Consider the following 23,248-nt stretch of genomic DNA (forward strand, 5'->3'; position numbering starts at 1 on the left):
CTGGTAACAGTGCTAGCTACCTCAGCATCTCCCTGCTCACACGTGCTATCAAACGCCTCATATCATAGTTTCTAGAAAGCAGATGAGTCAGAAGAGGTGAGAGGTCTCTAGCACGACTGGCTCTGGTCTCCCTCCAGGGCCTACCTGTGCCTCCAGAAGACTTCCTTCAGCCTGATGTCCTCCTCAAGACCAGCCAACCCGGAACCATGAACTGGTGGGGCCGCGTGCATTTGACAGGTTACTGACTGGGTGGGCTGAATGATGGCCCCCAGGGACAGCCAGGTCCTAACCCCTGAAACCTGTAAATATTATCCTACATGGCAAAATGGACTTTGCTGGTGTGACTAAAGGCCCTTGAGATGGGGAGATTATCCTGGATTATTCAGATGGGTCTTAAATGTAATCACAAGGGTCCTTCTAAAAGAGAGGCAGAGGAAGATTTTACTACAGAAGACAGACAAAGCCATATTACAAAGGAAGCAGAGAGAGGGAGGTTTGGAGATGCTATGCTGCTGGCTTTGAAGATGGGTAAGAGGCCAAGAGCCAAAGAATGCAAAGACTGCGGCTCTGGAAGCTAGAAAGGGCAAGGAAATGTAGAGCCCCTGCAGGCTCTGCTGACCCCTTGATTTTGGCCCAGTGAAACTGATTTCAGACTTCTGATCTGCAGAACTGAAAGAGAATAAATGTGTGTTGCTTTCAGCCACCAAGTTTGTGGCAATTTGTTACAGCAGCCACAGGACGCTAATACATGACCCTCTACTCTCTGACTCTTGTACTCAGCACTTGGGATCAAACAGTGAATCAGACAAACCTCTATACCTCCCAGGGAAGTTGACCATCTGTCTGTCTCTGGATTTTAAAAAGGAACAGCCAAGTGGACATTTTTTCAAAGATATATGAGTGGTCAATAAGCACATGAAAAGAAAATGCACAAAATCATTAGCATTAGGGCAATGAAAATTAAAACCACAATGAGATACCATTTCATACTCACTAGGATGGCTATAATAAAAGTCAATAACAAATGTCAAAAGTGTGGAAAAACTATAATTTTAATATATTGCTGATGGGATTGTAACATGGTACAACTAATTTGGAAAATAGTTTGGTAGTTTGTTTGTTTTTTGAGATAGAGTCTTGCTCTGTGGGCCAGGCTGGAGTGCAGTGGTGCAATTTCGGCTCACTGCAACCTCTGCCTTTCAGGTTCAAGCAATTCTCCTGCCTCAGCCTCCCGAGTAGCTGGGATTACAGGCACCCACCACCACACCCAGCTAATTTTTGTATTTTTAGTAAAGACGGGATTTCACAATGTTGGCCAGGCTGGTCTCGAACCCCTGACCTCTGGTGATCCACCCACGTCAGTCTCCCAAAGTGCTGGGATTACAGGCGTGAGCCACTGTGCCTGACCAGTTTTTTAAAGTGATCTACCCAAAATAAGCACATACTCCAAATACATGTGCATATAAGAACAGAAGCTATGAATGTTCATAGCTGCATTATTCATAGTAGCCCAAACCCAGAAATAAATGTTCACCATCAGTGAATGAAAACACGGTATTTGCAATGGAATATTACTCAGCAATATAAAGGAACAGATTACTGTTATGCTGCAACATGGGGGAGTCTCAAGAACATTACACTAAGAGAAAGAAGCAAGACACAGAAGACCACATATTGTATTATTTATATGAAATGTCAAGAGGCAAATCCATACAGACAGAAAGATTAGTGGTTGCCTGGGACAGGGACGGGGTGGGAATGGGAATGGGAATGGCTACAAGTAGAAGTATCTTTGGAGTGATAGCATTTTAAGGTTGGATCATTATGGTGGAATAACTCAAAATGAATTTTATGATATACAAATTAGACTTTAATAAAGCTGGGTTTTTTGTTTTATTAAAGACAAGTCTAGGAGATAGGATAATAAAGCCTCAAACCTCACTGGAGTATTTGCATTTTAAGAGAGGGACCTTAAAGATTTCAAAACCTATAGTATGATGGAAGGCCTGGTGACAGAACAGACCTGGGGACTATGGCCCAGCACCTCTCTGGATCATCCCGGTGGGCAGCCCTACCACCCTGTACCGCAGCTATGCTGTGCCACCTTTCACATTCTGGGGAGCAGTGGGAACAGAGCTGCACACTGTTCGCCTCATACCTTCGCTGGGGCTCAACGTGGGAACCAGTGCATGCTCCATACAGCCACGATTCACACAAAAGCACCCCGTGCCTGATGCCTCTGCTTTCCACGAGTCAGGCGTGGAATCTGCTCCTCCCACCCCCAGAGCTGGGTCTGTGGAGACACTGCATTCCCCTCCTCTCAGTAGGGCTCTGTACCTCACCCCACCCGGCTCTCCCCAGCTCCATTCTGCTGACTAGGCTGCTCTCTAGAGAGGTTAAGATGTGGAAGCTGGACCAGGAGGCTGCTGCAGCAAGATCAGAACTGCCAATCCCATTTAGCTCTGCATCTCTCAAGAACCTAAGGCCAGCTTAGAAGCACCCCTCATCCTGAAGCTTTCCTTCAAGTAAAAGAGTTCCTTCAAGTAAAAGAGTGCCCATGCCTGGCACTGCAGAGAATGTGGCCCTGCTTCCAGAAACTCAGGACCCACCCTGCCTAATTCGAAGTTTTTCTTCTTGATCTACTTTACAAATCTCTCCCATCTTACCTCCATGAGACTCAAGCACATACAAGTATCTATTCTCTCATGGCATGTGAATTCCCCCACCCTTTAGCTCAGTCTAATAAAAGCAAGCAAACCGTGGGTGAGAACCATATTTAAGACCTCTAGCATCCTCTCCAATGGTCTCCTCTACAAAATGACAAGTGTAGGCCTAAAACAGAGGAATGGGAATAGCTCCACTTTTAAAAGTAAAGGAGTCAAACATTGCCGGTAGATTTTAAAAAGATCTAGAGGTTTTCTGTTTATTTTTTTAAATTACACATAAAAGGGTTTCTTTTATTTAGGGTGAAGCTGTCAGGCTCTAATAGCAGCCTGGCATAGACAGTGGCCAAAAAAAGAACAGAAGACAGGATCTTGTAATATAAAATAAATACAAACTTGTAATCCAATAAAATACAACCAAGGGTGAAGGAAAAAGAAGGAGGAGGTCTCACCCCGCACCCAGCCTAAAAGGAGAGAAAAGTGCTGAGGCCAAGTAAGTTTTCTAAAACATGTTAACAGTTTCTTGTGTGTCCATCACTAAACTCATTTGTTAACTTTCCAAGTTGGTGCTGTGTGCTTCCTGCTCCCCTGGGCACCTCCTGCAGACCACACTCATCACTAGAGTATCTGAGTCACCAGAGGTCTACCTCAGCCCATTGTTGGGACTGCAGGCTGGGTCTTGATGCAGAACATACAGCATACAGGCCTTCTCCCAGGGAGAGAGTCAGAAGCCCAGCATAATTTACATCATGGAGAACAAGGATGATGCACAGGATGGAACTCAAGCTGCTTCTTCCCAAGTTCACAGAGAATCTGTGTGACTTGATGGCACCTCCAACAGGAGACAAGGTGGTCCTCTCTCCCACCCTGCATTATAGACAGGCATCAGGGAGGCAGCAGGCCTCTGATTGCTCCCTCCACACCTGTGGTTCCCAGTTCTGATGAACCTTCTTGCCCTGAATACCATCTGGAACCCTGGCATGCAGCTTAGGTTGGCAGGGGGTGAAGGGAGGGAGCTTACAGAAGTCCCTCAGGTTGGCCAGGCACACTGACTCATGCCTGGAATCCCAGCACTTTGGGAGGCCCTGGCAGGCGGATCACCTGATGTCAGGAGTTCTAGGCCAAAAGTAGGTGCTATAGGTGGGCACTCCTGTAATGTTGTGTTCTGACCCAGAGAATTTGCCTTCTTCATGTATGTTCTAGTCACGAGTCACACAAGACCAATAACTAACATATGCAAGATTGCAGTAAGCACAGCAACTCCAACCAGCGGGCCCAGGTAGTTAAGGGATAATCCAACTCCTGAAACACAGAGGAATTTTTTTTAAAGGGAACTAAGTGACAGGCCGAGAACTAAGTAACAGGGTGAGAGCCCATTCCCTTTCCTAATGGGCTCTCGAAAGCACCTTCAAAGATTTATGCTCTTATACCCATCCCTAGCATGTTGTCAGGCACATCATAGATAAATATTTTTTGAGAGAATAAACAAATGTTAACATTTGATTAAAAGCCAAAGCCAGACTTGGAACAAATGAACCTGGTAATATAAGGGCTTTTTTTTTTTTTATAAAAAAAAAACAAACCTATTTTTGCTATATAGCTCCCTCAAGAACCCTGTGCATGCACACAGAGTTAACTTTGGAAAACGCCTAACATTCCTTTGTGATGCTGAATCTAAATTGCCTGAGAGCTGATGATTAAATATTTTTCATTTTATGCATATCAAAAATTGTTTATTTTTAAAAAGATTGTTATATTTGAGACCATGTACCCAGAGAAGCACAAGGCCAGTTGTATTTCAGAATGTATTCTACCATCAGATAGCTTATATGGATGCAAAGAAATAGAAACTATCTTTAGAGCAAAATCCACAGAAGCTAGATGACTGCAACCTCCAGATGACTGACTCACAGACCCTGTTCCAACTTAACTCTTGTCACTGACTTATCTGGATACCTGGGAGGGCAGGGGAAGAAAAAACAAAAAAACATGAAATATTTTAAATAGTTACATGTAGATTTGTAGCCATAAGAAATTCAATTACTATATACTGAGCTTCTATTTTATGCCAAACTCAATCTTCTCTTGACATATACAAACTAAGAAACCCCCACCTCAAGAAAAAAAACTTGCAAATAGCATTGCAAGATTACCCACCTGCCCTTAGAGTCCAGTGGAAAAAGATTGTGCTAAATGGCATCTTTGCTGGGATTTCAGCATCTAACATTCAAAGATCTAAACAAAGCCTTCGACATCTAGTCTAATCCTTTGTTTCACAGGGATATGCAAGACCTGAGCACCAAGGTCACACAGCAAGTTAGCAAGATGGGAAATAAAAATCATGTCTATTGATCTGCCTGTGGCAGCTCAGGCAGGTTACATTATTTCAGAGGTAACTGTACCAAATGAATTACCATCACCAGCAGTAAGTCCTTAAAAAGGCTAAGGGCATCCGTTAATTCATTACCAACTGCTCTATGCTGGACCCGCTCACAAGGAGCTCACATCGATTTTCCGGTGCAAGTCCCTGCCCAATATAATCTTTGATAAGAAGAAAAAAAGCAAGACAAAAGCAGGGTCACAAAGGAGCCTTGGGGAAACAACTGGATGCTCAAGTTAATTCCTACTCACGTCTACTTTGATCAGAGTCAGGAATAGCATCCTATGGAAGTATTCCAAAGGCAAAGTTGCAGAAGAAAAATCAGCACAATGAACATTCTCATAGTAAATGATCTTACAACATGTTCCAAGTTCTAGAACAGTTCCTGGACTTTGTCTAGAACATTTTCCTTTGGAAAATGCTTTCTTTGGTATTTGTGGCCAAAGTCTTCAGAATAAGAGCTCCACCCTGACCTTCTCAGGGTACAGGACTTCCAGGAGATTCCAGCAGCTGGTAAATACAGCCAGTGGCAGGGTGCCTGGGCAACCGATACCTGGGCGGGGAGCATGCACACACAGCATGCCAAGCTGCATGGGGGCATGGACTTCAGTCCTCTTGGCAGCGAGGATCACCAGAGCTTTAGGTCTGTCTCACACCCATTCACATCTAAAGACAGAAGAAATAGGCTGTTCTGGTCAGTCTCACTGTCCAGTCCCTTCTACCACGCTGTCTCCCAGAGTGTCCCAAAGGCTCCTCTGCTGCTCTTCCTCTCTGTTGCTGGCCTCCACCTGTTCCTTGAACACACCACACACAACCCTGCCGCAGGGCATCAATACCATCCAGAAGCCTCTTCCCCTGAGGACCACATGGGCTCTCCCTCAACATCTTCTCAAGGAAGCCTTCCTTCACCACCTTTTAAAGACTATTATCACATACATGTGCATACACAAAACCCTATTTATCCCCTTTATCTGATTGTTCTTCATAGAGCATATCAACTCAGATACTCTGTAATTTATCCATTCTATCTCCTGATTAGACTGCGAAGTACACGAGGGAAGGGATTTGCCTTTAGGTTTGCTATTGAATCCCTAGTGTCCCAAACAATGCCTAACCCATAGTAAAATGCAATACAATATATTACATACATGATGAATTAATAGCCAATTCTTCCTCGGGTTGGGGGACAAGCATAACATTCCCATGATGTAGACCGAGTAAGGGTCTGCTCTCCATGGGAAATGACGTGGCCTAGCATCGGGGGACTTTGCCTAGTTCAACTTGATCCTGATTGAATCATGCCTAATCCAAGTGTGGCACATGCTACTGACCACCAGCAGCCAAGAGACCTATCCATACCTTCAAGGAAGGGGCACCTCTTTGCCACCTTGTGGGTTCCTAGATCATCCTCAGTGAGGGCCCTTATCTGGTAAGACAGGGGATCAGGCACATCTATTCCTTGAGACCTTGAGTGTAGCCAGGAAGCATACGTGACATTCACAGCATCTTTTCTAGGAATGGTTTGAAAGGGAGGAGAAGAAAACAATCTAAATACCACTTGGTAAAGAAATGTTACATTGTTTTTAAAGACTCTGAGATTAGACAGTAAAGTTATGAAACTATATTGTAGACTATTGCATTCATTAATTTAGCTTATTTCAATTCAGGATTCTTTTCCACCAAGTAATTTCTTAATTCATCTCTGTAGAAAAAAAGCTGATTTTCACATGCAGGTTTAGCACAGGGAGTGTTTTTGTTTATTTTTAAGAGACAGCGTCTCTCTCTCTCTCTGTCGTCCAGGCTGGAGTGTAGTAGTATAATCACAGCTCACTGCAGCCTTGAACTCCTGGGCTCAAGTGATCCTCTCCTGCCTCAGCCTCCTGAGTAACTGAGACTAACAGGTATGTGCCACCATGCTTGGCTAACTTTTTTGTATTTTTTGTAGAGACAGTCTCGCTATGTTGCCCAGGCTGGTCTTGAAGTCCTATTCTCAGGAGATCCTCCTGTCTCAGCCTCCCAAAGTGCAGGAATTACAGGAGTGAGCCACAGTGCCCAGCCAGGGAGAAGATTTTTAATCATACTCTTCAAGACATTAGTGACCCTGGCCACAGTTCATTGTGTTTTACCAGGCTCTTCTCCCATTTACTACAAAGGAAGGGAAAACTGATCATGATCTTGTTTGACACTCTAGTTTTAACACTTTATGGGTATTTTCCCTTTATTTCAGGTACTTGAACTATAGTAGAACTATATATTTTCTCCCCCAAATGGAATAACCACAAATAACTCAAATTAACAGTTTTGAGACAGGGTCTCACTCCCATCATCTGGGCTAAAGTGCAGTGGAATGATCTTGGCTCACTGCAGCCTCTGCCTCCCGGATTCAAGCAATTCTCCCACCTCGGCCTCCCAAGGAGCTGGGACTTACAGGTACACGCCACCATGCCCAGCTAATGTTTATGTACGTGTATTCTTAGTAGATATGGGGTTTCTTCATATTGCTAGGCTGGTCTCGAATTCCTGGGCTCAAGTGGTCCTCTCACCTCAGCCTCCCAAAGTGCTGAGATTACAGGCATGAGCCACCACACCTGGCCCAACGCATCTTGAATAAAACTACTAAACCTCGAGAACACTTACTTTTCCATTCCAGTTAGCTTGCCTTCATCATTTTAGAGTGAATAGCAGTTGTTTTTGTTTGTTCGTTTTTTCCGAAGATCTGCAAGCAAGAATAGGGATTATGATGTTATAAGACTATCTTTGTTTGTTATTAGAACTAGCCAAGAGACAACACATTCCTACCAGCTGATTGTGGAGGCTGCCTTCGGATTGAGAATACTTTGGAGTGTTGCCAAAAAAGACCCAATGAACCGTGGCATCATGTAGACCACTGTTGCTTATCTCTGTTAGGAGTGGATTCTTCTGAAGAGACTTTAAGAACAAAAGTTAAAGGCAACTAATTCCAGGAAAGAACTACTGAGCGGACATTTAGTTACTGATCATTAAAGTCAAGTCAGGTCTTGACAAAAAGTAAAGGACCTTATTGTCTTCTGTTCCCACTTTTGGTTGTGTTCGACTACCTGTGTCATCTGTTGCCGACCTCCTTGTTAGTTATGAAAGAAATAGGAAGACTCATAATGCCAAAGCCCACATACTCCAGGATCTATAGCAATGTTACAGTGTTCATCATTGTATACTACTACATAACTACGTCATTATAGTTATGTCAAAGGCCTACAGGCTTGTATGTTTTTTTTTTTTTTTGCATTGCTATTAGTCTTTTAGCGGCTACAAAGGAGTCAAGTAGATGATCTAATTTATTTGATCTTGTTAGCCACTCGTTTTAAAATTTACATAATAATCCTGTGATGAATATGTTGGTATGAGTTTTCCAAAGTTATATATTTCTGGGATTTCTACAAGTGGGATCTCTGGTCTGAGAACCATTTGGTTTTGGCTCTTAATATGTCTACTGCATTGTTTTCCAAGAGGCATATCACAGTTCACAACCCTGTAAGCAATGTTTTCTCATCACCACTAACACTTTATAGATTGTATTATAGGCCATACCCATGCACTGTTTGAAACTTGTCATGTTAACTCATTTAATCTTCACAACCATTTCCCAAAAACAGGTCAACCACCAGTTCAGAGAAAGGGTAACGATGCTGGTGCTGGTGATAATGACAGTAATAGTGTTCCTCATCAGTTAGGTCTCGGTGAGTTAGAAACTTTAGAACTAAAACCTTGTTAAACTTACATGTGGGCCGAATATGGTGGCTCATGCCTGTAATCCCAGCACTTTGGGAGGTCGAGGCGGGTGATCACCTGACATCAGGAGTTCAAGACCAGCCTGACCAACGTGGAGAAACCCCATCTCTACTAAAAATACAAAATTAGCCAGCCGTGGTGGTGCATACCTGTAATCCCAGCTACTCGGGAGACTGAGGCAGGAGAGTCGCTTGAACCCAGGAGGCGGAGGTTGCGGTGAGCCAAGATTGTGCCATTGCACTCCAGCCTGGGCAACAAGAGTGAAACTCCATCTCAAAACAAACAAACAAACAAAAACAAACAGACAAAAAACCTTACAGGTGGACTCTATAGAGCTAAGAAAACAAATTTAAAACGGAGATTTTGTCCAAAACCCTATTAGGGACTCATCTGAGACTAGAATCTAATCACCTCAATCCCAGCCTGTTACCCCCACCCCAAGTCCCGTTGCCCCTTAGTAATGTTCCTGGATCCCTGGTAGAAGACAGATCAGCAAGTCAAGGTGTAAAGAACAGTTTCCCACCTGGGAAAAAAACAAAAGCCAGGAGTGTGTGTGTGCACGTGTGTGTACACATGCCTGTGCGGGGGCAGGAACTGACATGCCCACAAGGGACTGCTGACCTTGTCACAAGAACAAGAGTCCAACAGCACACAGTCCAACCCTCAACTTACCTTGTGCTTCATTTCCCTTACCACAGATTCGAACACTTTGGAAGATTCAACGCTCAGACTCTTTGAGATGCTCTGACTTAACCATCACTGTCACTAAGACATTTGTGGAAGACAGGGAGAAAAAAAAAAGCCCCACCAACAAAGCATCCCAATAGTGCTTCAGTATCACATGCCCCCCGTTGGGATTTTTACCCTCAAACTGACCTCAATGCAAGATGAGAACGTGCTTTATGTTTAAGTTTATACTGGACTTGGGAATGGATTATGGAGACAATGGCCCCTGGGTAATGCTGTGATTCAGATTAAGCCTGAGAAATACAAAACCTTAGACATAATACACTAAAAATGACTAAAAACATATTCAATTTGTGCGTTTGTAAAGTTGGGAGAGTATATAGCTTGAAATCTGGATCAAAAAGGTTGATTTCGTCCATTTCCTGACATGACCAGTCAAAGAGCATACTTTGCATCCTCAATACACACCTGCTTTCTGCCATGAGTTTAAGATGGGTTTAGGGAATTCATTAGGTCTCTAAATGTGATCAACAGATTGGGAATGTATCTGATATTCTCCAGTAAAGAAATCTTACCTCCTGGATCATGTTGGAATGCTAGAACGGAGCCATTTCCAGGAAGTGAGGAAAATGTTGTTGCATCTACATTGGGAGACAGGAGAAAGGGAAAGAGAAGTTAGTTTTGCTTGCCTATAGTGTCTTAAACTTAGTTCAGACATTGATCATGATTGTAGTAGTCAATACATGAAGCATATTTAGCTCACATTCTGTGCTAAGATGCTGATGTTCAATATGCTGCCTATAAACTGGTTAATCTTCACAACCCTATGAGGTGCTATCATTTCCATTTTGCAGAGACTAGACTGAGATGTTACCCAAGGTCACATAGCTAGAAAGCTGCAGAGCCTGTATGTGGCTCCAGACTCCACTTTTAACTACAATACTACAATACCTTGTAAGACTGCATGAGTGCCTGGCTTCCTTCATTCTCAACCTCAGTCACCTCTGCTGTAAAATGGAGATCCTATCACCAATTTCAGGACTCCTGAGGGATTCACAGTGGAACATTTGTGAGCAGCCGTGTCTTTATATCGTGAGGTCTCAACTGGCATTCACTCTCTCCCGTGAGGAAAGGTTTATTTCTGAGAAAAAACAGAATCATAGAAATATGATGACAGAGGCGGATGGGACCTGAGGAATCACCCATGGCAACCACTCTTTCTCTCTACACTTGGAAGGGTCAAATCCCTTCTTCAGCTTCTTTGGTCACTTAGAGTAGTGAGTATACCACCTACAATGCAGTCCAATTCATCTCACTACAGAGGTAAATTCCTTACCAGTAAGAAGAAAACTTCTGACACCTCTTCAAATACTTAGAGCAGCTACCAAGTAATCCCTTCCAACTCCCAAGACTCCCAACTCCCCTGGTAACCCTCCTTAGGTTCCAGCTTGACAAAGCTGCCTTCCAAGTATGGTACTTGGAACAGTTGTATCAGGTAGGATGTGACTATGCCAAAATAAAGGGGTACTTACCCCTCCCTTGACCTGCTGCTTCTACTCCTATTAAGGCAACCCCAGGTTGTATTCCCCAAGTAATTCTGAAACACCCATGCCTACAATACCAGATCCCAGCTCCTAATCTCAAATTACCATCCATCCTCCAAAGCTGCCTCTTGATACTACAGTGGCTAAAAAGGGCTTTTTCTGAAATAAACCAAGACAATTTCTCTCAGCTGTAACAGGAGAACAAGGCTAGGAAACCCTGCTTTTGTGGCCTTCAAGCCCACTAAATGATTAAAAGTCTGACATCAGTTTGAACTGAAGCCCTAATGGCCAACACAGTCAACTCCTGTTGCTGATTCTGAAACTGTTCAAATACTTCCAGCTCTTTCCCCTATAGATATAAGAAAATTGTCCTTCACAACTCTCGTGTTTGGGCATGGTTGTGAAATCACTTTCAGCCAGTGACTATCATTTCTGTCCAGAGCATCTAACTGCCAGTGCAAAGACCCCCCAGCGTGCTTCCCCTCAGGCCAGGTAACATAACCGTCAGGCTGGTGCCCAGGGGACTGCAATGAGCAGAGCCCACCCGCTGCACGCATGGACTGTGGCCCGAGTGAGAAGGCTGGGTTGCTCTTGAAACCACATTATAACTTAGCATATTCTGACACAACTCCATTATTAAACTCCAGAAAAGTGGCCAGTTGCAGTGGCTCATGCCTGTAAACTCAGCACTTTAGGAGGCTGAAGCAGGAAGATCATTTGAGGCCAGGAGTTTGAGACCACCCTGGGTAACATAGGGAGACCTCATCTCTGCAATTTTTTTAATTATTAGCCAGCCATGGTGGTGTGGGCCTGTAGTCTCAGCTACTTGGGAGGCTGAGGTGGAAGGATCACTTGAGCCCAGGAGTTTGAGACTGCAGTGAGCTGTGATTATGCCACTGTACTCCAGCCTGAGTGACAGAATGAGACCCTGTCTGTAAAATAAATATATGAACTCCAGAAAGAAGTGGGAGTCTCCCCTAGATCCCTCCAGAGCTCCCAGTATCTCTTAAGAGCTTACACTTACCCAACACTTTTTATTCCCTTTTTTCTGATTGGGCTTAACAACTTTATTTGAAATGAAAATATTTAGGATTACAAAGGCTCAACAATTATCTGATGAACCAGCAAGAAGACCTCATCCGACTCACAAGTTCCTAGACAACCATGTTTCTAGAAGCTATAGTAAGGACAGGGGCTATTCTCGTCTTCACAAGCCACTGCTGCCTAACGTGTAAGTTTGGGAACTCAGCTGGGGAGAGTGATCAAAGGGAGGGAGAAAGATACACTCCAGATAAACTAAGCTTTTGAGCAGCCCTGCCATCAAGTTCATGGTTTTCCCTGGGAACAGCTTTCCGCTGAGTGAAACTGGTTCGTTCCAGCCTGAGGCCCGGGAATGAGAAATTTCCCGCAAAAGCTGAAGCATAGAAGTGCAGTCATTGCTCCCATAGGAGGCATGGCCAGAAACAAATAGTGGTGACTTATTTAGAAAGTTACTAAGTTGCTACTTTTGTGGTTTTTGCTCTCCACGGCATAGGAAACTGACTCCCTACCAAGCGCCCAGCAGATACAGAACATCCAGGTCACAATGGCAGGGCTTGCCAGGCTTTTCAATGGTCGCGTAGGTGCAGGAAATCCCACCTCTCCCCAAAACTCAAGGGGGGCCCAGGATATGCATTTACTTATCTGGAGCAGAATCAACTTCATGGGCTCCACTAGCCTTCTTAACCTACCAACTTCAGAACATGAGTACTGAGGGGAAAAGTTTAACGTAATCCTTACAGGATTCTAAAACCCAGTATTTTGGCAGAGTGGGGGTACAGCAGTCAAAAGACAGGGAGAAACCTACCCAATTTCCTGTATGGCATTTGGGAGGGAATATCTGCCAGTCATTACCCCAGTGGAGCTCCACTGATGCAAATAGAGAAACAAAGCCTCTAGAACTGAGAAAATACCTCTAGAGCATTCTTTAAGACCCTTCTCAAAGCCCTCCCTCACCAGGATTCCATGAAGACTGAAGTCACAAGCAAGTATTCAGTTGAGTTGTATTTCCTGAAGTGCCTCATAGGAAGATACTAGAAGAAGAGGTAACATTCATTCAACAGCTTTATGCTATGTGCCAAGTCCCTTGCTGGTTCCTGAGGATACACCAGGGAAAAGTCAGATAGCAAGGAACCTGTCCTCATGACACTTGCATTCCACTGAGAGAGACAAGAAAAGTCACCAACGGCTGGTCACGGTGGCCTACACCCATAATCCTAGCACTTCAGGAGGCCAAAATGGGTGGATTGTTTCAGTACAGGGGTTCAAGACCAGCCTGGGTAACGTGGTGAAACCCCATCTCTACTAAAAATACAAAAATTAGTCAGGTGTGGTGGCGTGCACCTGTTGTCCCAGCTACTTGGGAGGCTGAAGTGGGAAGATCACTTGAGCCCAGGATATCAAGGCTGCAGTGAACCATGATCACACCACTGCACTCCAACCTGGGTGACAGAGGGAGACCCTTTCTTAAAAAGAGTCGCTGACAGCAGTAAGTGCTCTGAAAGAATGAAAGAGGATGATGTGGTAGTGACTGTTGGTGGCATCTGAGCAGAGACCTGAAGGATGAAAAAGACTGGACAAGAGAAGAGCTACTAACAAGTTAGGTGATCTGGGAAGCTAGATGTAGTGAGGGTCACAAGTAAGTTTTGATGAAGGGAAGACAAGGACAAACTTCAGTCTGAATTCTCCTAGGCCTGCCACAATGCAAGACAGCACTGAAAACAATTTGAAGTATCAGCACTTGGTGATATGGTTTGGATCTGTGTCCCTGCCCAGATGTCATGTTGACATGTAAATCCCCAGTGTTGCAGGTGGGGCCTGGTGGGAGGCGATCAGATCATGGGGGCAGGTTTCTCATGAATGGTTTAGCACCATCCCCTTAGTGCCATCCTTGAGAGAGTGAGTGAATTCGCTTGAGATCTGGTCGTTTAAGTGTATGGCACCTCTCCTCAACCCCCAATTCTCTCTGGCTCCTGCCGTTATTATCTGATGTGCCTGCCCCCACTTCACCTTCTGCCATGAGTAAAAGCTTCCCAAGGCCTCTCTAGAAGCTGAGCAGATAGATGCCAACACCATACTTCCTATAAAGCCTGCAGAACTGCAAGCCAGCCAATTAAACCTCTTATCAATTACTGAGTCTCAGTGATTTTTTGTGTTTGTTTTTTATTTTTTGAGACAGGGCCTCACTCTGTCACCTAGGCTAGAGTGCAGTGATGCAGTGTTGGCTCATTGCAGCCTCAACCTCCTGGCCTCAAGCAATTCTCCCACCTCAGCCTCCCTAGTAGCTGGGACTACAGGCATGTGCCACCACACCTGGCTAATTTTTATAATATTCGTGAAAACAGGGTTTTACCATGTTGCCCGGGCTGGTTTCAAATTCCTGGGCTCAAGTGATCCTCCTGCCTTGGCCTCCCAAAGTGCTGGGATTACAGGTGTGAGCCACTGTGCCCAGACAGGTATTTGTTGTGTTGCTTTATAGCAACACAAGAACAGCCTTATGCACTTAGGTAACCTTTCCACATTCATGCTTAACAGCATGCCAGTTCCTTGTGTCCAGGCCTTCCCACTGGCCATTGCCCGTACCTGAGGTTGAGATGAGAAGGCCATTAATGGTCGTGATCTTCAGTCCCCTCCCCAGCAGGGAGATGAAGCACCGTGAATTTATGCCCCATGTCCTGGTCTTCCTGAATCTCTGGTGCTGGGACAAGGGTATGGCCTCCAACAGTGCCTGCTGAGGGATTATCTGTGGCCCAGCGGGGAGGTTCGAAAGCCAGAGAGCAGCCTGGTGCTCAGCACTCTCACTTTTCAAACCCAAGAGTTTGGCCTAGCTGCTGCCAGCAGGTGGAGGGTTCTAGGCGGTTTGGTGCTCAATACTGCCTTCCTGAGCACTTTCCAAATCCAGGGGCTCCTCTTGGAGAGATCTGATCTCCCAGAGGGCAGGTGAGGAGTCCAGGCTTTCTCTTTTGGTCACCCCCTCCCACGTCTGAGCCACTTTTCCATCCCTCTCTTCAAGGGCAACTCTGGACCCCAGCACTCTCTCCTGATTATGTGTAAAGAGCAGAGAGCAGAATGGAGGGCCATTCTGAAGGGGCTGGCAGCAGATGATTCACCAAGCCATCCTGCATGGGTTTAGCCTTCGGTCTGGGGAAAGCAGTAGTGAGCAGGGTTTTTGTTAGACCTTATACTCCATCCCATGTCTTGCTTAACTGCAGCCTTGGGGCTATTAAGGTTTCATCCATTAACAAAGGATCTTCTTTTCCAGTGGGTAGAAGGAAGAGAGGGATCAGATGCTGTGGGTCTCCCCTCTATCCTCTGAGGCTTCCTCATTCCCCATTTGAGAGGGCCCCCCAGCCTCTGCCCTTCTGTTTCCCACATGGGTGACACTTGGATCTGAGATGGTTCCTAATGGAAACTCTGGAGCCAGAACAGAGAGAAGCTGCTCATACCAAAGCTCATGGGGGATTCTCTCTTGGCCTCAGCGAAGGCACAGTACTGGCCTCGGAATGCAGCGCTGGTGGGTCTTGAGGTCAATCTCATGGAAAGCAGCACCACGTTGACAGCTAGTGGCCCTGAAGGAAACATCTGACTTCCCCAGTGTCCACATGCATGTGAGACCTTCCTCTCCACAGTCGGGGAAACCCCATGGAAGAGCTTGTCCTGGCCCTCGGCACAGTCCTCATGGCCATCAAACCCTTAGATGTAAATGACAATGTTTCTCGCCCATCCCAGATGACCCAGTTGTACCAGATGTTTGGCAGGCGGCTGAATCGATTCCGTGGCAGCTCCCCTAATGGATCCTTCAAAACCACATGGCACCTTCTGATTGGAACATACACTACCCTGAGGTTTTGTCTCATCTCAGTGGGTAAAGGATGGAAGAGACAGGAGAAAGATGAAGGAACCAGGTTAGTACAAGACTCAGTTGAGTCATAGAAGGGCACAATAAATGCCACCTATTTAACCCCAAGTTAGCATAAGACTCGCCTTAAGTTACACTTATGGAACAGAGCTGCTGGCTTCTCAGAAGGTGGTCAGCTCATGTCACCAGCCCTACAGGCTTCTCTTCTACTTCCCCATAATTCCTCCCTTCTCTGGTTGCCCTCAGTACCCTGCAAATACTTGTATCCTGAAAGTTGTCATGCATGGCATTAGTCATGCTGTATTTGGCTGTCATTAGTTTGTCTCTAACCCTCCACTTCTTGATGGCAGGGACTGGCTCTTGTCTCCCACTTGCCAACAAGCACCTTCAAGTGCCTGCTGGATGGAGAGTGATCTTACAGCCTCTCCAGCCTCTGCTCCAGAACACGGGCAGAGATCTCAGGGGCCAAGATCTCATTTCCTTCAATGACCCAGACCTGGGAAGGTGATAAGAGGAGCAAGCTAATCCAACCCATGGCTTATCAGCAAGCAGGAAAATAAGTGACACTTGGAACACATGGCAAGGTCCCCAACAGGCTCTTAAGGGGCCTTCTGCCATCCTGATGCAGAGCTTTCAGAGGGTGGTGTGTAGGTCAATAGAGACCCCCTCATCCATCTATCATTTGCCATCCTTCTTAACCCTCCCCCATCTGAGTTATCTGAAGCCTCTCACCTTGGCTTTCAGTGCTACTAATCCTGGCATTGGCAGCTTGGAGAGAACAGGCAAGGCCCACATCTAGGCTCTGTATGATCTCATCTCTGCCCTCCAGTGAGTACAGATCTCAACACTCCACGAAGGAATCCCCAGACATCAGATACAGTGCTGAATCAGAACACCATGAAGAAAGCTGTGCACAGCTTTAACTTCCTAAAGAGACTGAAAGTTTTATTCAATTCCCCTGCAGAAGACATAACTGCCAAGTTTAACCAGAGGTGAGAAGGAAAATAATGTAAGAGAGAACATCTACCTCTGGTACACAAAACGTTTTATTTGCAAACAAGAGGTCTCTATGTACCCTCTCCCCACCTTACCCTCCAGAGAAAACCATGATGGGATTAGAACAGCAAGAACTTGCTAAAAGCCACATTGCCCTGAGGGTACTTCCAGACACTAAGCCCTGGGATGGCAGGAAAATGAGGACACAAATCTGGGACTCTTGCCCTGAGGAGAGCCCTGGAGGACTGGTGTGCTTCTAGTTTGGTACTCACCAAACTACAACCAAAAACAAGTCCTCTTCAAAGGAAAGCATGACAGTTTAGGCCTAGAGCTGGGATCTGCAAACTACAGCTCATGAAACAAATCCAGCTGCTGCCTGTTTTTCTTAACTACAGTTTTATTTAAATATGGTCATGCCATGTATATAAATGATGGAAGTTACTCTAATCTGCCCTGCTCAACACAGTAGCCACTAGACACGTGGCTATTGAGAACATGAAATGTGGCTAGTGCAACTGAGAAACTGAATTTCTAACTTCTGTTCTCATTTAAATAGCTAGTAGACAGTGTGAGGACTAACAATAATGATGCCATTTTACAACCTTGATGACTGTGTTCTCAGAAACCACCAAGTTGCCTCCTCTCTCTCGCTGTCTTCCTTTATATCTTCCAAACAGACAGTGCTGTATAGATTAAGATCAAGAGTAAAGCATTTTTAGCAAAAAACAACAAAAAACAATTTATATCCAAGGACTTACTAGAATTTTAAGATAAAGAAGATAGTTACATGAGAAATGTTTAAAGAAATAAAGAATATAATCAAAATAAAAAACACTACTAGGAATAGGCAGATTAGAAAATAAATGAACTTCTAGAAATGCAAAATTGAAATAAAGCTCAATGGATACCGATGCAGCAATTTACCTGAAATACATCAAAAATAAGATGAATATATAGATATGAAGTAAGTAAAATATGAATGGTAGAATGTAGGTAGTAGATATTGGTTGTTCGTTGTAAAGGTCTTTCAACTTGGCCATACGTTTGAAATTTTGTGGTAAAATGTCAGAGAAAAGAAAAACTCATGAACCAACAAACTCACCCATAATTTAGTACAAAGACAAGGAGATAAAAACATGAAAGAAGAGATTTGAAGGCTCAAAGAAGAAAGTCTTAGATATCTTACTGGAGACCCAGAAAGAAAAAGCAGAAAAATGGAAGAAAGAGCAACATCTGATGGCTACGAGTTTTCTAGAACTGACAAACAACATGAATCCACAGATCTAGGATGTACAATGTAGTATTAAAGATGGCCATAAAAACTTCCCTGTACCACCCCTTGCGGGGTAGTGTCTAATCCTTCTCCCCTTGTATCTGGAATGGCCTCAGCAACTTGCTTAATAAATAGGACCTAAAAGTCATGCTGTAAGACTCCCGAGGCTAAGTCAGAAGCAGCCTTAGTTTCCATCTTTGTCTCTGGTTCTGGGGAAAGCCAGAGGCCTTGTAAGAAATCTGACTAGATTGTCGGCCGGGCGCGGTGGCTCAAGCCTGTAATCCCAGCACTTTGGGAGGCGAGGTGGGCGGATCACGAGGTCAGGAAATCGAGACCACCCTGGCTAACACGGTGAAACCCCATCTCTACTAAAAATACAAAAAAAAACCTAGCCGGGCGAGGTGGCGGCGCCTGTAGTCCCAGCTGAGACTGAGGCTGAGGCAGGAGAATGGCGTGAACCCGGGAGGCGGAGCTTGCAGTGAGCTGAGATCCGGCCACTGCACTCCAGCCTGGGCGACAGAGAGAGACTCCGTCTCAAAAAAAAGGAATCTGACTAGATAAATCTCAAGACTGTGTAAAAGGAAGAGGGACACATCTGAGTCCAGCCTCCCAGCTGTCCCCACTGATGTTCATGTTGTAAACGCATGTGAGCAAAGCTATCTTGAACCTTCCAGACCCGCCCAGATTTCAGCTAAATACCACCAAGATACTGCAGCCAATCTCATGTGGGGTGGAAGAATTGCCCAGCTGATACTTGCTTAAATTTCTGATTCACAAAAGAGGTAATAAAATGGTTATTTCTTTAAGCCACTAAGTTTTGGGGCAGTTTGCTATCCAACAATAAATACCCAGAAATTAGTATGCTCAAGCAAAATTTAAAATAAAAAAGGAATTGACACAGACATAAGGAAATTTCAAAACTTTAAAAAGATCTTAAAATAAAGTCAGAGACAGGATTGATCACCTTGAAGAAATGTCACTTAGGTTGCGTAGCCACAACAGAAACAAGAGACAGTGGAATAATTTCTGGCAGATGTTGAGAGAAAAAGTTTTCAACTTAGAATCATGTACTCAATATAACTATAATGAGGCTGGGCATGGTGGTTCACACCTGTAATCCCAGCACTTTACGAGGCCAAGGCAGTTGGATCAGCTGAAGTCAGGAGTTCAAGATCAGCCTGGCCAACATGGTGATACACCGTCTCTGCTGAAAATACAAAAAGTAGCTGGCGTGATGGCAGGTACCTGTAATTCTAGTTACTCGGGAAGTTGAGGCAGGAGAATTGCTTGAACCCAGGAGGTGGAAGTTGCAGTGAGCCAAAATTGTGCCACTGCACTCCAGCCTGGGTGACAGAGCAAGACTGTCTCAAAACAAACAAAAACTATAAAGAAAGAGGGTGAAAGACACTAGATAAATAAAATCAGAGTCTACCTTCAAGAAACTGTAATGAAACTTCCAAAGTTCATTTAGAGAAGGATGGTTTGAAATACAGAGAAGGATGCGGACAAATAAAATACTAAGCTTTTCTTACAGATAAGAAAAAAAGCAGTACCCACCAGTGTAGTTCTGGAGTGTCAAAGTCTCCAGAGAGGATTCACCCTCTTCCCAGGGGACAGATGGGTAGAACAGCAGGAGCCCCCACAGCATGGGTCCTTTTCCCAGGGGGGTTCTCTGGAAAGCTAGGAAGAGAACCTGGCAGATCCCAGGTGAAGTCTTTCCATACCTGTTCCAGGGAATGGGTGGATTTCCAGATCTTAGCTTCCTTTAGAGCAGCCCCTTTGGAGGGTGAGTGGCCATGTCAGTATGCTCTTCAAGGGACTCCCCAGAGGAGGTCACTGCCCAGCCAGTTTACAGTTCCACGACCAATGCAGCAGCCACATGCGGTAGCACATGTCTTTGGCCCTGAAGGAGCTTCACATCCAGGGGAGGGTCCCAGAATGTGAGAAAGCCAGAACCCAGGAATTAAACCAAGAGCAAAGGGCTGCAGTGCATCACCCAGTCTTCCTCCTTCAAGGAGGCTGCTCCTTCTGTGCTGCCTCTGCTGTACGAAGTAGCTGGGAACAGTTTCCCACTCGACCTCAAGTCGTGAGGACCAGCTATTGTCCCACTAGGAACAGCTTCCTTGGGCCCAGGCCAGGAAGTACTCACTAGACTTCTAGATGCCAGCTCCATTTCACCCTGGCTTCAGGAGGGAGCCAGAGAAGCCACTGAGCTCTGCAGAAGGCACTCCATGTCAGTCTGCAGAAAGCTTGGATCGCAGCTCCCAAGGAGTTCAGCAGAGAGGCTGCCAGCAGCCTCTCTCTCTCCTTGACTGAACAAGCCCTGGGGAATGGCTGGACTTAAAGAGCTGAGGGAAGGTTCTACCTCCCCTCTAGTCTCAAATAGGTTCACAGTTGCCTTCAGATGTCCTGACAGCAACCATGAAGCTATTGTAGACATTCCCATGGTCCCCTCTAGTGTTCCGGGTTCTCTGTGGTAGGCAGAGGGTGGGAACACCAGTGTAGGTTAGGAAACATATTGGAGGGCAGTTGTGGCTACAGGAGCTTGTTGAGGGGCCATTGTCAGCATCACACTGGCCAGGTTCTCCAGCGATTCTGTGGCCAGCCCATTTGGACTCCAAGAAGTGTGTGTTGAGTCTCTTCCTGTAAAATTCTCATGTTGCTTTGAGGAGACACCCTCTGAGATCACACCACGGGGCAGGCCAGCTATCTGTCCTGGCTCAGGGAGGGCTGAGGATAAGGCCATCCAAGGGAGAAGATATGACTTCACCTCAGAGGTAGCCACTCAAAGGCCTTGGGAGAGAGCAAGAGGTATTAACGCTTTGCCACCCAGAGATGCATCTGCCAAGGTAACTCTTGCCTCACTGGAGATGAGCTTGGCTCTTGAGTAAGCAAGCCCCTTGATGGTAGAATTTGGGATGTCTGTAGGAATTCACCAAAGCCAAGTCAGTCAGAGAGCACTCAGCTTGGAACATAGCAAGAGCAGAACTGGAGATAGGAGAAAGATGTGTGGTAACAGAAATAGAATCTGGCCTGCCTTCCAGAGACAATCAGGCCTCAGTGGCCAAGCCTGCCCCAGGCTTTCCCCATGGGAAACATGGCGTGTCATCAGGCAAGACGCTTATCTGTATAGGAAGCTGCTTGTACGCTCCAGGAAGTTTTCCACTCCCTGAGAGGGGCTGAGAGAAAGCAGCTCCCTTTCCCAAGATGTCATTCTTTCCCATAAGCCCAAATCTGAGTGGTTAATTGAATTAGAATTAGAATTAGAATTAGAATTAGAATTAGAATTACAGGTACCTGTCATCATGCCTGGTGAGTCCACAGAGGCTGGCCCATCTTCTGAAGTGTTCCCCGGCCTTCCCCATTCTACAAGTGAGGACCAAGCTGCCAGTTTGGGTCACCATGGAGCTTGTTATGGAACTTGCAATGCTGGAAGGGACCTCTCTGCTGCCTGAGGCCCAGGCAAAAGTACTTTTTTCTGGGTTTTCTGACCACCTTGTATCAAAGACTGATGTTTCTACAGAGGTTGAGGAAGAGGCTATTTTCAAAAATCTATCTCACTTGTTTCTGGCAACTTGGTGGCCAGGATGCTGCCTGCTGTGGGCTTGCTAAATAACATGAGAGACTGGCTAAACCACATGGGGCACCGAAGTTCCTGAGATCCCAAGTCTCTTCTCCATTTGGGTTTTTGGACCAGTGATACTTTTAACAGTAGGTTTGGAGGTGACTCTTTGAAATGGAACGGGAGATTTTGTAATACAGGACTTCATGATCTTTTCCCTGGAATCCACTCTAGGATCCCAGAAGACACAATGCTTCCCCCTGCAGTGCTTTATCTCCACGTCAAGCATAGTTCTTAGCTAGCAAGACCACATGCACAGCCAGAGCCTGGGTGGCAGAAACGTGTACTCTCCTGTTTCAACAGGCATGGAAAGAACATGGGGTCATGTTCTTTCTACCACAGGGGAGACGCGCTGAAACATGATCTTGTCAGGGTTTGCCTCACAGTCATTGATTCCTGGGGCCCTAAAGCCACGGGCATAAATAACAACGCGGCTTTGGGGGCCAGCTCAGATGGCCCAGTTGTACCAGATGTTCCGAGGAAACCAACTTCACATCATCACGATAGAGAACTCACCCATCTTGTCTCTCAGGACGACATGGCAGTATTTCACGGGGACAAAGATTTCTGTCCAAGAGAGTCTGAGTCCTGTAGGAAGAAAAGAACTGGGTGGAGGCACTGGGAAGAAAAACGGTTTATATGAGTGCTCTCAATAGCAAAGCTTCTAGTTTGCCCTTTGCATACATTTCCTATGCCTGGGCCAGAAAACAAGCATGTTCAAGTTGTTGAGGGGAAGGTATGAAGAAAGAGGCTTAAAATATAAAGCAAAAAGACATAACAAATGATTCATAGGATATGGTATTCCCTTCAGCTGACATTTAGGACCGGCTCCCTCAAAAGAGTGGGGGGAATGGGGTAGGACCTTGTAGGGGAAGAAAAATAATCCTTTCTACTCTTCATAATTCTTAACCAGGACTCCCTGTAACAGACACGTTAACAAGCAAAAACACAAACAGAAGTTTGATAATGTGTATATCTCCTGTATATATGGGAGATAACCCAGAGAAATGAGATTTCAAAGAAAAAGTTTAAACTTCAGGTTTAAATACCATCGGTTCTCTGAAATAAAGAAATAAGAGTATGGAAAAAGACCCTGTTAAGACCCGAAGACCAGGAAAAGCACCTTAGACAAAGGTAAGGTTGTTCTGCAGGTTTAAGTCATGCCTCCTCCATTAAGTGTCTGGTGATTTAGCCATCCTTCTCCTCCTGGGACAGAGAGGGAGACACTCTTACAGGTGGAGACTTCCCTTATTCATGTAACTTTCTCTTAAAATTGTAACTTTTCAGCCATATTTTTGTGGTGGCATATTTTGGTCTCCAACCACCTGAAGTCACTCACAGAGGGAAGTCATCTTCATGGAAACCATTGAAAAGGTAGCTCTGGCACCTGCCGAGAATAGTATGTGGAGGGAGAACTT

The 23,248-nt window shown here is 45.3% G+C and overlaps 1 long non-coding RNA gene across 1 annotated transcript in view; it reads right to left on the reverse strand.

Annotated features, from left to right (window-relative positions):
• LOC126933623 (uncharacterized) overlaps window positions 1–22,917 on the reverse strand; it is a 68,238-nt gene extending 45,321 nt beyond the window's left edge. Inside the window, exons 1-7 of the long non-coding RNA XR_007718684.1 lie at window positions 22,347–22,917; window positions 10,450–10,639; window positions 10,074–10,139; window positions 8,961–9,058; window positions 7,843–7,971; window positions 7,681–7,759; window positions 6,403–6,554 (exon numbers count right to left, since the gene is read on the reverse strand). This is a non-coding gene — a long non-coding RNA (uncharacterized LOC126933623). The remainder of the gene's footprint in view (window positions 1–6,402; window positions 6,555–7,680; window positions 7,760–7,842; window positions 7,972–8,960; window positions 9,059–10,073; window positions 10,140–10,449; window positions 10,640–22,346) is intronic.
• Between the last annotated feature and the right edge of the window lie 331 nt (window positions 22,918–23,248).

Source organism: Macaca thibetana, chromosome 13 (genome assembly GCF_024542745.1).
Source record: "Macaca thibetana thibetana isolate TM-01 chromosome 13, ASM2454274v1, whole genome shotgun sequence".
In the NCBI taxonomy this organism is placed as follows: Eukaryota; Metazoa; Chordata; class Mammalia; order Primates; family Cercopithecidae; genus Macaca; species Macaca thibetana.